Source organism: Pan troglodytes, chromosome 12 (assembly GCF_028858775.2).
Source record: "Pan troglodytes isolate AG18354 chromosome 12, NHGRI_mPanTro3-v2.0_pri, whole genome shotgun sequence".
In the NCBI taxonomy this organism is placed as follows: Eukaryota; Metazoa; Chordata; class Mammalia; order Primates; family Hominidae; genus Pan; species Pan troglodytes.
Window position 1 is genome coordinate 12,629,649 of NC_072410.2, and position 12,055 is coordinate 12,641,703.

The window sequence follows — 12,055 nt, forward strand, 5'->3', positions numbered from 1 at the left end:
CGCGCTGCATGGCCCTCGGAATCCTGCATGTGGTAGCCTGACCGGCACCTCAGCCCCTCCCTCATTAAAGCAGCCTATGGAGGGCTCAGCCCAGTGGGCTCAGGGGCTGCTATGGAGAGGGTGTCTGTTCCCTGGAGGATGTTCTCAGGGCTCCTTCACTTGCCTTTACAGATTTCCACCATGAGATACAAAGGCCACAACAGATCAGGTCAGGCTCTTCAGCATCCTAATCCTCCTTGAGCTCGCTAGGTTTTATTTCTTCTGCCTCTTCAGGGTTTGTGTCTATTGCTTTTTCCACAGGTGCCGGGAGAGGACTTGCTGGCATATGCTGACGGTCGTCTGCACACTTGGGCTCTTCCATATCTGCTCCAGAAGCTGGAGCGTCTCCGGCACTTGCAGAGTCTTTGTCATTCTGGGTTTCAGAAAAGTTGTTGTCCTCAGAGCTTCCATTCTCCTGGTCTGCCCAGGTGGCCTTCGAATGCTGGGGAGCATCCTCAGCTGAGCCTTTGTTGCTGTCTTCCAGGGGCTCCTCTGTCGCTGATGTTTCTTAAGAGTGAGTTGGGAAAGAGTTAGCCTAGTCTTCTCTGCCCCCTGGTCTTTAATAACTTTTTACTCCACGTCTCAAAAGTGTTTCAAGAGCCACTTGACGATACAGAATAAAGAGCTGTTCATGCTAGAAGGAGGTTGGGTGGATGTTTCTGCTTCCTTGGCCTCTTGAGTTAAATACCTAAAAAAATAAGGCTGGGCACGGTGGCTCACGCCTGTAATTCCAGCACTTTGGGAGGCCGAGGCGGACAGATCACCTGAGGCTAGGAGTTGGAGGCCAGCCTGGCCAACATAGTGAAACCCCGTCTCTACTAAAAATACAAAAATTAGCCAGGTCCTGTCTCTACTAAAAAATACAAAAATTAGCCGGGTGTGGTGGTGCGCGCCTGTAATCCCAGCTATTCTGGAGGCTGAGGCAGGAGAATCGCTTGAACCCAGGGAGGCAGAGGTTACAGTGAGCTGAGATCGTGCCACTGCACTCCAGCGACAGAGAGGGAGTCCCTCCCAAAAAAAGAAAAAAGACATGCGCTGTGGCTCACGCCTGTAATCCCAGCACTTTGGGAGGCTGAGGTGGGTGGGTCAAGAGGTCAGGAGTTTGAGGCCAGCCTGACCAACATAGTGAAACCCCGTCTCTACTAAAAATACAAAAAATAGCCGGGCGTGGTGGCACGCGCCTATAATCCCAGCTACTCAGGAGGCTGAGGCAGGAGAATCACTTGAACCCGGGAGGCAGAGGTTGCAGTGCGCCAATCGCAACACTTCACTCCAGCCTGAGCGACAGAGCGAGATTCTGTCAGAAAGAGAGAGAGAGAGAAAGAAAGAAAGAAAGAAAAGGAAGAAAGAAAGAAAGAGAGAGAGAAAGAGAGAAAAAAGAAAAACAAAAAACCAAAAACCTAAACAAAAATTTAGCTTGTGGAAATCCCGACGCTCACTGAGTGCGGAAATTTCTTCCAGTGTGTTGATGGCTTTGAATCTACCTGAGTCTCCAATTTGTGGGGTTTATTACTCAAAGGGTAATACACTCTGAGGTCTTTAGATAAGCGCTGGATTCCGCTAACCATCACAGGAACTAGGACACTTTTGGTTCCATCAGCTCAAGTTTTCATCTGCTTCTGATAGTGGCTCAATCAGTAACCAACAGGAAATGTTGATGGAGAAGCCATCACGAGCTAGGTGCAAATTATAACCTTGTCTAACTCAAACAGAGCCTGTCCTGAAGGGGTTAGTGATTTAGTCTGGGAAATGAGGACACAGAAATAAAGAATTGTTTAAAGGTGGTATATATGTATATTAAGAGCCAAATGAGTTCAGACTGTATCTGCTAGGCCAGCAGTCCCCAGCCTATTTGACACCAGGGACAGGTTTCATGGAAGACAATTTTTCATGGTGGGGTGGGGGTGGGGGCAAGGGGTTGAGGTGGGCAGTGGGTGGGATGGTTTCAGGATGAAAATGTTCCATCTCAGATCATCAGGCATTAGATTCTCATAAGGAGCTCGCACCCTAGATCCCTCGCATGCGGCAGTTCACAATAGGGTTTGCACTCCTATGAGAATCTAATGCCCCGCTTATCCGACAGAAAGTTGAGCTCAGACGGTCACCCACCAATTACCTTCTGCTGTGCGGCCCAGTTCCTAACAGGCCATGAACAGGTACTAGCCCATGGCCTGGGACTGGGGACCCCTGTGCTAGGGGTATTCAGAGGAGGAAGAGGTCATGCAGACCGGTTGGTCAGACAAAGCTTCACAGGGAAGGTGGGGCTTGAATTGGGCCTTGAAGGGAGGGGGGATGGATATGGGTCTGGCAGAGCCTTGGGGAGGTCATTCCACATGTAAATCAAGATTTTAGAAGGAAATCACTCTTGAGGATTCATGAGCATTAGAGGTTCTTTTTCGAAAGACTGGTTTGCTATTTTGATGTTAAATCTTGAATGCGACTAAGAAGTTTGTACTTCATCACTTTAGTAATTAATGGTCTTTTTGAAGCAAATAAGCACGTGATCATAAGGACCTCATGATAGTTACACTTAGCTCTACCCTGTTTTCTAAAAGCCATAGAGACTGTCTACCCTCCTTCATTTCTGTTACTAGGGGTTCCTCTCCCACCACACTTGTTTATGGGTGAGGTATTATAGATACTCTTCTACACTGCCCTTAAAAAAGGCACACTAACCCCTTGTCAAACTCCAATGCCAATCACCGCAGGTATATCCAGGAGTAATAGAAATAAAATACTAGCATTGTCAGCAGTAATTAGAAACTGACATTTTCCTAGGAAGAATGTCCTGCCTTACTCAATGGCTTTCCTTTATTCTCACTTATGGCAGTCCCCCTCTGCCATTATTCTTAGAGGAAGAATTAAAGTGATCTGCCTACACAATGTGTTCATCTTAATATCCCTATTAGGCTAATTAACATAAAAATCTAAAGAGTCTCAATCCTGAACCTGGTAGTGTTCAGGATTTACTGGAGACAGGGAGAGAGATGGGCAGAAAAGGCAGAGAAAAGTAATTTGCAAACTTCGAACCGGTGTTGCAGGCAGAGAGAATGGAAGATGAAGGAGGGAATCAGATCACATGGAAGGCCAATTCTCAGAACACAATGATGTCCTTAATATATAGGAAAAAGAAAAGAATCCAAGATAATTTGAGAGCCTAGGAGAATTAATAGAAACAGGCCATTGGTGCTGGGAAGGCTGCTACTTTGGTTTTAGTATGTTGAGTTGGGAGGGTTACCAGGCCTTCTTTTTCTACACAATAGGCCCCGTAAAAGAACAGACAACTACGGTTCACAGGATTCAGAAGCTTATTGAAAGAAGTTTCAGGTTCCACTTCCTAAGCCTAGAACGATTTTTGTGTTTCCTAAGAGCTTCACATTATCTCTACATGCCAGGGATAAATGAAGAACCTCTGAATATTTTGATACTTTGATAAAGAAAGTCTGTAAACCTCAAAGAAATACACACTGGCAATTTATATGTATCAATATAAGCAGAAAATACCAAAGGGCTGGCAAATGTGTTGCTCATTTGTAAAAAATTCACCAACTGGAAGCTCGTGCCACTGATAGCACTCTGATTTCTCTGTTCTCACCCTTGTCTTCTTTAATCTTCTTCCTCTGCCATTTTGTCTCAGGCCTGAGCTGAGAGTGCAGCAGTTGTCATAGAATATCTGAAAGTCTATTAAATGATCATTGTTGCTTCATTAATTTGTCCCTCCCTCTTACTTTTGCTTTAGTGTTTCTGTCGCCTTGTCTCCTCAAACCTACCCCAGCGTGTGAGAGGAGAGGTGTGCTTTGGTCTGGCTCAGAGCAGCAGATCCAGCTATGTCTAAATATATGCCTTTCTTGCATCTGATGCAGAAATGTGCACCTGTTAAGTCTGTCTTCCTTTCCAACTCCAATTCCACTTATACTTTTAATACTAAATGTCCATCTATCTAAAAATGACTCTGATAAATTTCTCTATTATGAAGGCCAATAGATAAAATATCTGCATTTGTATATGGGCTTTCAAGCTCTTGTGATTCCAACATCATAATTCCAAACTTAATGGAGAAGGAAAATCAGGCCACATCAGTGTATCTAAGATCCAACCTCGATTTTCCTAAGAAGCAGTAAGTGGGGCAAATGATCTAAACTCTCAATCTGGGTATCAGCTTCCTGATCTGTGAAATGAATGAAGAAACCCGTCCCTTTGTCTTCTTAATGGTCCTTTGTCTTCCACTATCCAGTAACCTCATAAGATTTTCCACTTAATTCCTAACATATCTTGGATTGCCACATAATATGAAAGTTAGCGCTGTGTTTCACAAAGGAAAATGATTTTCTCTAGGTTCTGCAGATTTGATCTAAGCAAATAATCACAGATACTTGTATCTCTTCTTTTCCCTGAGAAATTTAGAGACATTCAAAGTAGTAGTACTAGATGTGTGGCTAGCACATAGTGCCCTGAAACATTATATAAGGTTGGAGATTTATAATTAGAATAGTTTCAGAAAACAAAGGAGTGATTTAGGAGACTATAGAATATTAAGAATAAAGTTGACATGCAGAAAAGGAGATGTATAGCTCCATCTTAGACATTTTTCATGTGTGTGTGTGTGTGTGTGTTGTGATTTTGGAGGGTACCTATGGAACCAAAGCCCTGAGTCTACCCTGTATCACTGCAGACTGGGAGGAAAGATGGAGGGGAGATAGGGGAATGGGAACCCAACTCCCTCAAGAACTCTCCCCAGTAATCTTTGATAGATTGTGCAGTTCAGCACATCATCCTGGTATTTATATGAAGGGCTCAAGTGATCCCTAAATGTTAATTCCATTCTAGGTGTGGTAATTGTATTAGTCCATTCTCGTACTGCTATAAAGAAATACGTGAGACTGGGTAATTTATAAAGAAAAGGTTTAATTGGCTCATGGTTCTGCAGGCTGTATAGGAAGCAGAGTGGCTTCTGCTTCTGGGGGGCCCTCAGGAAACTTACAATCACGGTGGAAATTGAAGAGACAGCAGGCATGTCTTACATGGCTGGAGCAGGAGGAAGAGAATGAGAGAGGGGTGGTGCTACACACTTTCAAACAGCCAGATCTCATAAGAACTGTATCATGAGAACGGCACCAAGGGGATGGTGCTAAACCATTCACGAAGGATCCGTCCCCACGATCCAATCACCTCCCACCAGGTCCCACCTCCAACACTGGGGATTACAATTTGACATGAGATCTGGGTGGGAACACAGATGCAAACCATATCAGTAATAGAGACCAGAGGCCGTATTTCTTTCCCTTTCCTATTGGAGGCAATTTGATTGTTCAGAAGCTAAGCCTTGAATCCTGAGCACTGATATATGGCTGCCTGTATTTCCTCCAAACTGGCCCACCTTAACTTTGTGCACTTCTTCAGACTTCCTCCCTCTTGTCAGCTACAGGGTTCCTTAGCTTCTGTTCTTGAACTTTGGATTTTTTCATTGCTGTGTAAGTTGTGCTGACTTGGATTCTGGGGCAGACTGTCCTAATACTTAGGAAACTGGATGCAGCAAACTTTAGTCTTGGAACTGAAAGCACACATGCAACATGTCACTTTCTTCTTTAAGGGCATTATTCTAAATCTGTAGTCTCAATCCCCTCCAATTAGGCTCCTAAATCCTAGTTTAGTGGGATGACCTCTATGGGCAATGCCAGAGACCAACAGCTTTCCCAAGCCTTCCTCTGCCTTCAGGCATTGAAGACAAAGGTTGTTTTCCTTTCTTCTTCACAGCTGCTGTCACCTTTTCGGTCTCTTATGACTTACTCACAAAATAGGATGGATGAGAATAGTCTCTTCAGATCCCACCATTTTTCCTTTGGATTCCTGAAAAACAGAGGCTTTTATCTTGAAAGTCTGCCAAAATGGATATATTTAAAATGTTTTGTAGAGTTCAGGAGATGTCGGTTAATCTATATTTTGTGCTTTTTCCTTTATATGTTTTCCGAAGTCTTTTCTATCTCTTCTGCTAACTGATGATGAATCTTACTTTATCATTTGTTTCCTCCATAAAAGAAATGCTCTGTGCTCACTTTGAATAGAGAGATGGCCTGTCAGGATGGACAACTGTTAGACTGCATAACTGGCCTCAGAACCAAAACACCCTTAGACCACAAATATATTTTTTTCTTATTTGGGAATTTATTTTACACATGCTTACAACAGTTAAATCACATTTAGTTCTAAGCATAACAAATCACCTTTATTGGGAAAGAAGGGAGGAGTTCTGGCTTCTCTGGAAGAATCACCATTCAAATCATATGTCAGGTGGCCAGGCACGGTGGCTCATGCTTGTAATCCCAGCACTTTGGGAGGCCAAGGCGGGCGGGTCACAAGGTCAGGAGTTTGAGATCAGCCTGGCCAACACAGTGAAACCCCGTCTCTACTAAAAATACAAAAATTAGCTGGGTGTGGTGTTGGGCGCCTGTAATCCCAGCTACTCAGGAAGCTGAGGCAAGAGAATCGCTTCAATCCGGGAGGCGGAAGTTGCAGTTAGCTGAGACCGCGCCACTGCACTCCAGCCTGGGTGACAGATTGAGACTCCATCTCAAAAAAAAAAAAAAAAAAAAAAAAAATCAAATCATATGTCAGGGAAGTGTTGAGCTCTGAGGAAAGAGAGCCACCTGCCACTAGGCCCTGGCCAGATTTATCTTAAAGCTGGTGGTTTGGGCATGTAGGCAGTGACAGCTGACCACATCGCTCTTGAGAGGTGACTGGCCAATCCCTTTCTTGATTCTGATAGAATGTGTTCTGTTTCCACTCCACCTGGATGTACTGCAATTCAATTCTGACACTAACTGCCCATAGTTAGCATCAGACTCTGCAGGTTTAAGAGCATAGTCCCCAGTAAGACTACTCTTACTTCAGATGCCAGCTGCAAGTTCAGGGGTTCTCACGCCACCTGCACTTCTGACCAACTGGCCACTAAATTGGGAGTTTCCATGACCCCCTCAGGTTCACTAATTCACTAGAATGGCTCACAGAGCTCAGGAAAGCCCTAAGCTTATTATTATAAGTTTATTATAAAGAATACATCTAAGATGAGGTCTGGGAGGGTCCTAGACATGGAACTTTCATGCCCCCCTCCCTGGGAAATTTGGTATGTCACTCTGCTGTCACATCAATGTGTTCCCCAACCACAAAGCTCCACTGAGCTTTGGTGTTCAGAGGTTTTATTGAGGTCTCATTACATCAACATGATTGAATAAATACTTAGCTACTTGATCAAAATCAGTCTTCAGCATATTGGAGGTCTGGAGAACAAGCTGATCTCACAGGGCTCAAAGCCTCAATCAACACTATTATCAGGTGCTTGGTCTTTCTGCTGAGCAGCTTCCATCCTGAAGCTGTCTAGGGGCCCCACCATGGTAATACAGGATTTACTACGAAATAATTTTTAGGTAGGCAGAAAGGGTGAGGGTTCTCAGTGGAAATTTCTTTTAATAAAAGCAACTCCCAAAACGTTTCTTTCCTAATAGAAAAGCAGCTTGGAAAGCCAGGCCGGCAAGTATTGATATGCAAATGGAAGCGATTAGAAACTAGGTCCATCCAATTGGCAATTCCTCCCCTCTTCTCTTTGTCACCATGTGTGCCAGGTGTTGAAATGCCTAACCTTGTTTTTACTTTAACTCGTTACTTTGAATTTTGTCTTGCTTGTCTCTTTAATCACCTAGCCTTGCTTCTCATGTAAATAAGACTCTCTCTAGCTAGGAAGGCCGGACAAACTCCAACTGACCCCTTAATTTACAAGACACTAAGGGCTCCTCACCCAACCCCCTTTCGTAAGGAGTTGGCCTGGGTAAACAGATCCTCAGCATTTCAAAGGAGCCCAATTAACTGATAAGGTACTAACACCAATAATGTGTGAAGTTCCCAGGATTTTTCTCCGAGAGATGACAACATAAAACCTTGAGTTCGTGTCCGGCATAGACCCTATATCTAATTATAATGAAAGATTTAGAACCTTGCTCCTGGTACCCTTGCTCTTCTTGTAACCATTTGTCTTTTAAGTTGTTTATCACTCTGTAACCATTTTGCTTCTTTTGATTCTTGCATGTTTTTACTTCTGTAAAATTATTACATTTGAGTCCCCCTCCCCTTCCTAAACCTAGGTATAAAAGTTAATCGAGCCCCTTCCTCGTGGCCGAGAGAATTTTGAGCATTAGCTGTCTCTTTGGCCGCCGGCTTAATAAAGGACTCTTAATTCATCTCAAAGTGTGGCGTTTTCTTAACTCGCTAGTGGGTACAACAGTGTCATGGCCACCTACAGATAACACCACCTGTGCAGGACATCGTGGCGACCTGCATTTGCATGTTAAAAGGCTAGGGTAGGAGGACCAGGTTTTTTGTGGGCTACATAAATGATACACCTGGTCAAACCAATCCCCTGGGCCCTAGGCAAATAAGACACCACCTCCTCCAGCCTCCCAATATAACTGATGACTTTTCTGCCGCACAGGGGTTTTTCTCTCTGTTAGGAGCCCCTCTCCCTCTGTCTCTCTATGGGGGAGTGTTTTCCTTCTTTCTTGCCTATTAAACTTCCCGCTCCTTAAAACCACCCCACTTGTATCCATGTCGTTTATCTAATCAGCGGGAGACAAAGGATCATGGTGTTTCTCCAGTCATCAGATGGGGTCACCTCATTAGCATAACAAAGGCACTCCTATCACTCAGGAAATTCCAAGGGTTTTTGAAGCTCTGAACCAGGAACCCAGGAAAATGACCAGCAGTTTTTTTTTTTTATTATACCACAGAGGTGATCTGCATCTCTACTTTTATAAAATCATATTCTCAGGACAGCAACCTTGTCCTCTTACCAAGTTGGAAAGTAATCATCATTCTTGCTCGGCTTGTATTGGCTTCTGGCCCTTCAAAGAGCTGGACACTTACTAATCTGGAAAAAGAGAGGTGAGCAAGTCTCAGACCTGGTTACTTAAAAACATCCAATCTCAGAGATAGTCCTGATGGAAGTTTATTTTGTTATTATTTTTTGAGACGAAGTCTTGCTCTGTGGCCCAGGCTGGAGTGCAGTAGCTTGATCATGGTTCACTGCAGCCTCGACCTCTGAGGCTCAGGTGATCCTCCTACCTCAGCTTCCCAAGTAGCTTGGACCACAAGCATGTACCACCATACCCCACTAATTTTTAAATTATTTGTAGAGATGGGGTCTCCCTATGTTGGCCAGGCTGGTCTTGAACTCCTGGGCTTGAGCAATCCTCTCACCTTGGCTTCTCAAAGTGCTGGAATTATAGGCATGAGCCACCACACCCGGCCCCTCACAGATGTTTATACAGCTGGGCACTAATATACTTCTTGTGTGTGTATCAAAGTCTAAATAACATTCTTTAGCTTGTCTTTTTGGAAGCAAAGTCATAACGAGGAAAACTGAAGTGAGACTATAAGTTACCTGTAGATTAGTTTATCAGATGCTTAGTTTGGGCATTCATATGGTTAATTATCATATCTACTACACAGATGTGCTTCATGTTTAACTGCTGATTTCTCTTCCTCCAGGGAATGACAAAAGCTTCTAGCCACAGGTAACTAGAGGCAACGTTGTAATAGCCTTGGTTCATTTCAATCCCAGTCTTTTGTGCCTTCCTGTCTATAATTTCCCTGCCGGAGAGTTGTCTTATCCAGAAGTAATGTTAGCAGACGTACATGAAGTACATTACTTTAAAATGGTTGCTCAGCCTCAGTCAGCATTTACGTAAGTTGCCTTTCTATTAGACAGGACTTTCTGCCTTGCCTGCTGCTGTTGCAATTACTGCTGCTGCTAGTATTCTGAAATTTTCATCTTTCGTTGGTTAATCTTTGCAGTCCCCTGCCTTTTGCATATTAGTGCATGACATGACGCTTTTGAATATGAGATTGTCTTTGCATTTGTTGCTCTTTGCAATTCATGTGCTGCATTAGTCTGCACAGGGCTGTTTCCCTGGGATACTTGGTTCACTGGGCAGTGTTTCTCTATTTCTGCTTCTCTTTTGGATAGGCCTTTGGGCTTCTGGTTTTCTGAGTTCTTGGGCTTCTGTTTTTGGACCTATTGCCCATTTTGACTTCTTGATGGATAATCAATTTGAACCATTAACTTCCCTTGACCAGTTTATCTTTCTGATCATCTCTGACCTTTGGACCTCAGTGTCCACTTGGACTTTGCAACCAGCATTGTGGGAGGGACTTGTTATTTGGTTCACATATTTGGGGGTCAAATGAAATAAGAGGTAGGAAGATCAACTCTCCAAGAAACAGTGGAGATTGTTTTCTATATTCATATTAAATATTTTCTATAGTAGTCACTTAAAAGCTTCAAAGCAGACTTGCATTCTAGCTGCTTCTGCCATTGTCAGCATTTTCTCATTCTTTAGTTGCTTCCATATCATTGAATATATACTATGTTTATTGAACGTATGCTATGCCTGCCTAGACCCAGTTGGCTTGGTAAGGATTTTGATGACATTGAAAATTTGAAATCAATTCAAATCCCACAGAAATCTATTTTCCTTCCTTTATTCCCACATGATAGTCTCCTTCATTTTTCTAAAATTCAAGGTACATCTTCATCAGTATCTCTCATCCTGGACATTAATTAATATGTCATGATATAGTCATTGGTACATACTTGGAAGAACACTGGTAACATTTCAGGGAGGCTAATAAATCTATCCAGATATTTTGAGTTGCAGTCAACAAAAAACTCAACTCAAGCTAGTTTAAACAATAAAGTGAATTTAATGGTTCATTTAACTGAAAAGTCCAGAGGTAGGTGGGTTTCAGGTACAGTTTCATTGAGACTCTAGCTCCCTTTGTCTGCCGTTCCCTCAACTCTGCTATCTCTATTCACTTTGCCCTTATGCCGATTTTCTTCATGGTAGCAAAACGGTTACAGCAGTTCTTGGTCTCATCTGTTTTCTCCACAGTCTCAAATGCACTGTGTCACTCTAAACTGGTTAAGTTTCTTGCCTTCCTCTAAAGGCTGCTCGGAATCACATGGGCATATGACCTAAGGAAATCAGGGGCTTTGGGAAGTGAAATGGGGAGTATGTCCTGGGGAGGCAACCAACACGGTAACCGCGCAGTAAGTTCTTAGCATAGTTCTCTGTCACTTTGAAAAGAAAACTTAAAAACCACTGAAAATAAATGGGTGACTCTAGCGGACTGCAAACTACTGACCCTCAACTGCTTCAGTCACTAACTGGTGATTCCTCTTTAGTTCTTTCCAAGAACAACCTCCTTGTGACTCATTTTTAGAAGAATGACAAAAAGAACAGGCCTACCTGTAAGCCCAACAGAGACAAGGCTGGAATGACTACCAGATGCACCAGTCATGGGTGCCATCTTGTTTCTCGTGTGGTCACTGCACTTTCATGGCATTCGAAAACAAAAAAGAAAAGAATTAGTTGCAGAAAGCATAATTGTCAGGCCTCTGAGCCAAAGTTCAGCCATTGTAACCCCTGTGGCCTGCACATACATGTCCATATGGCCTGCAGGAGCCAAGAAGTCTGGAGCAGCCGAAAAACCTGCCTTAACTAATTAACCCACCTTATGACATTCTACCATTATGACTTGTTCCTGCCCTGCCCCAACTGATCAGTCGACCTTATGACATTGTTCTTCTGGACGATGAGACTTACGATCTCTCCACCATGCACCTTGTGACCCTCTCCCCTGCTAACAATAGAGATAACCACCTCTAACTGGTAACTTTCCACTGCCTACCCCAGTCCCGTAAAGCTGCCCCTCTCCTATCTCCCTTCTCTGACTCTCTTTTCAGATTCAGCCCACTAGTACCCAACAGCCTTCTTGGTCACACAAAGCCTGTTTTGGTGGTCTCTTCACACGGACGCGCTTGACAATAATGACCTGTTGTATTTCTATGAGCTTTTCTTGCAGTTTCGCTCCTGGTGGGAGGGAAGCCTCCATCTTCACAGAGCTAGATCCTCTGATCTACCCTGTCCCTCCCCTCAAATTCATATATATTGAAGTCCTAACCCCAATA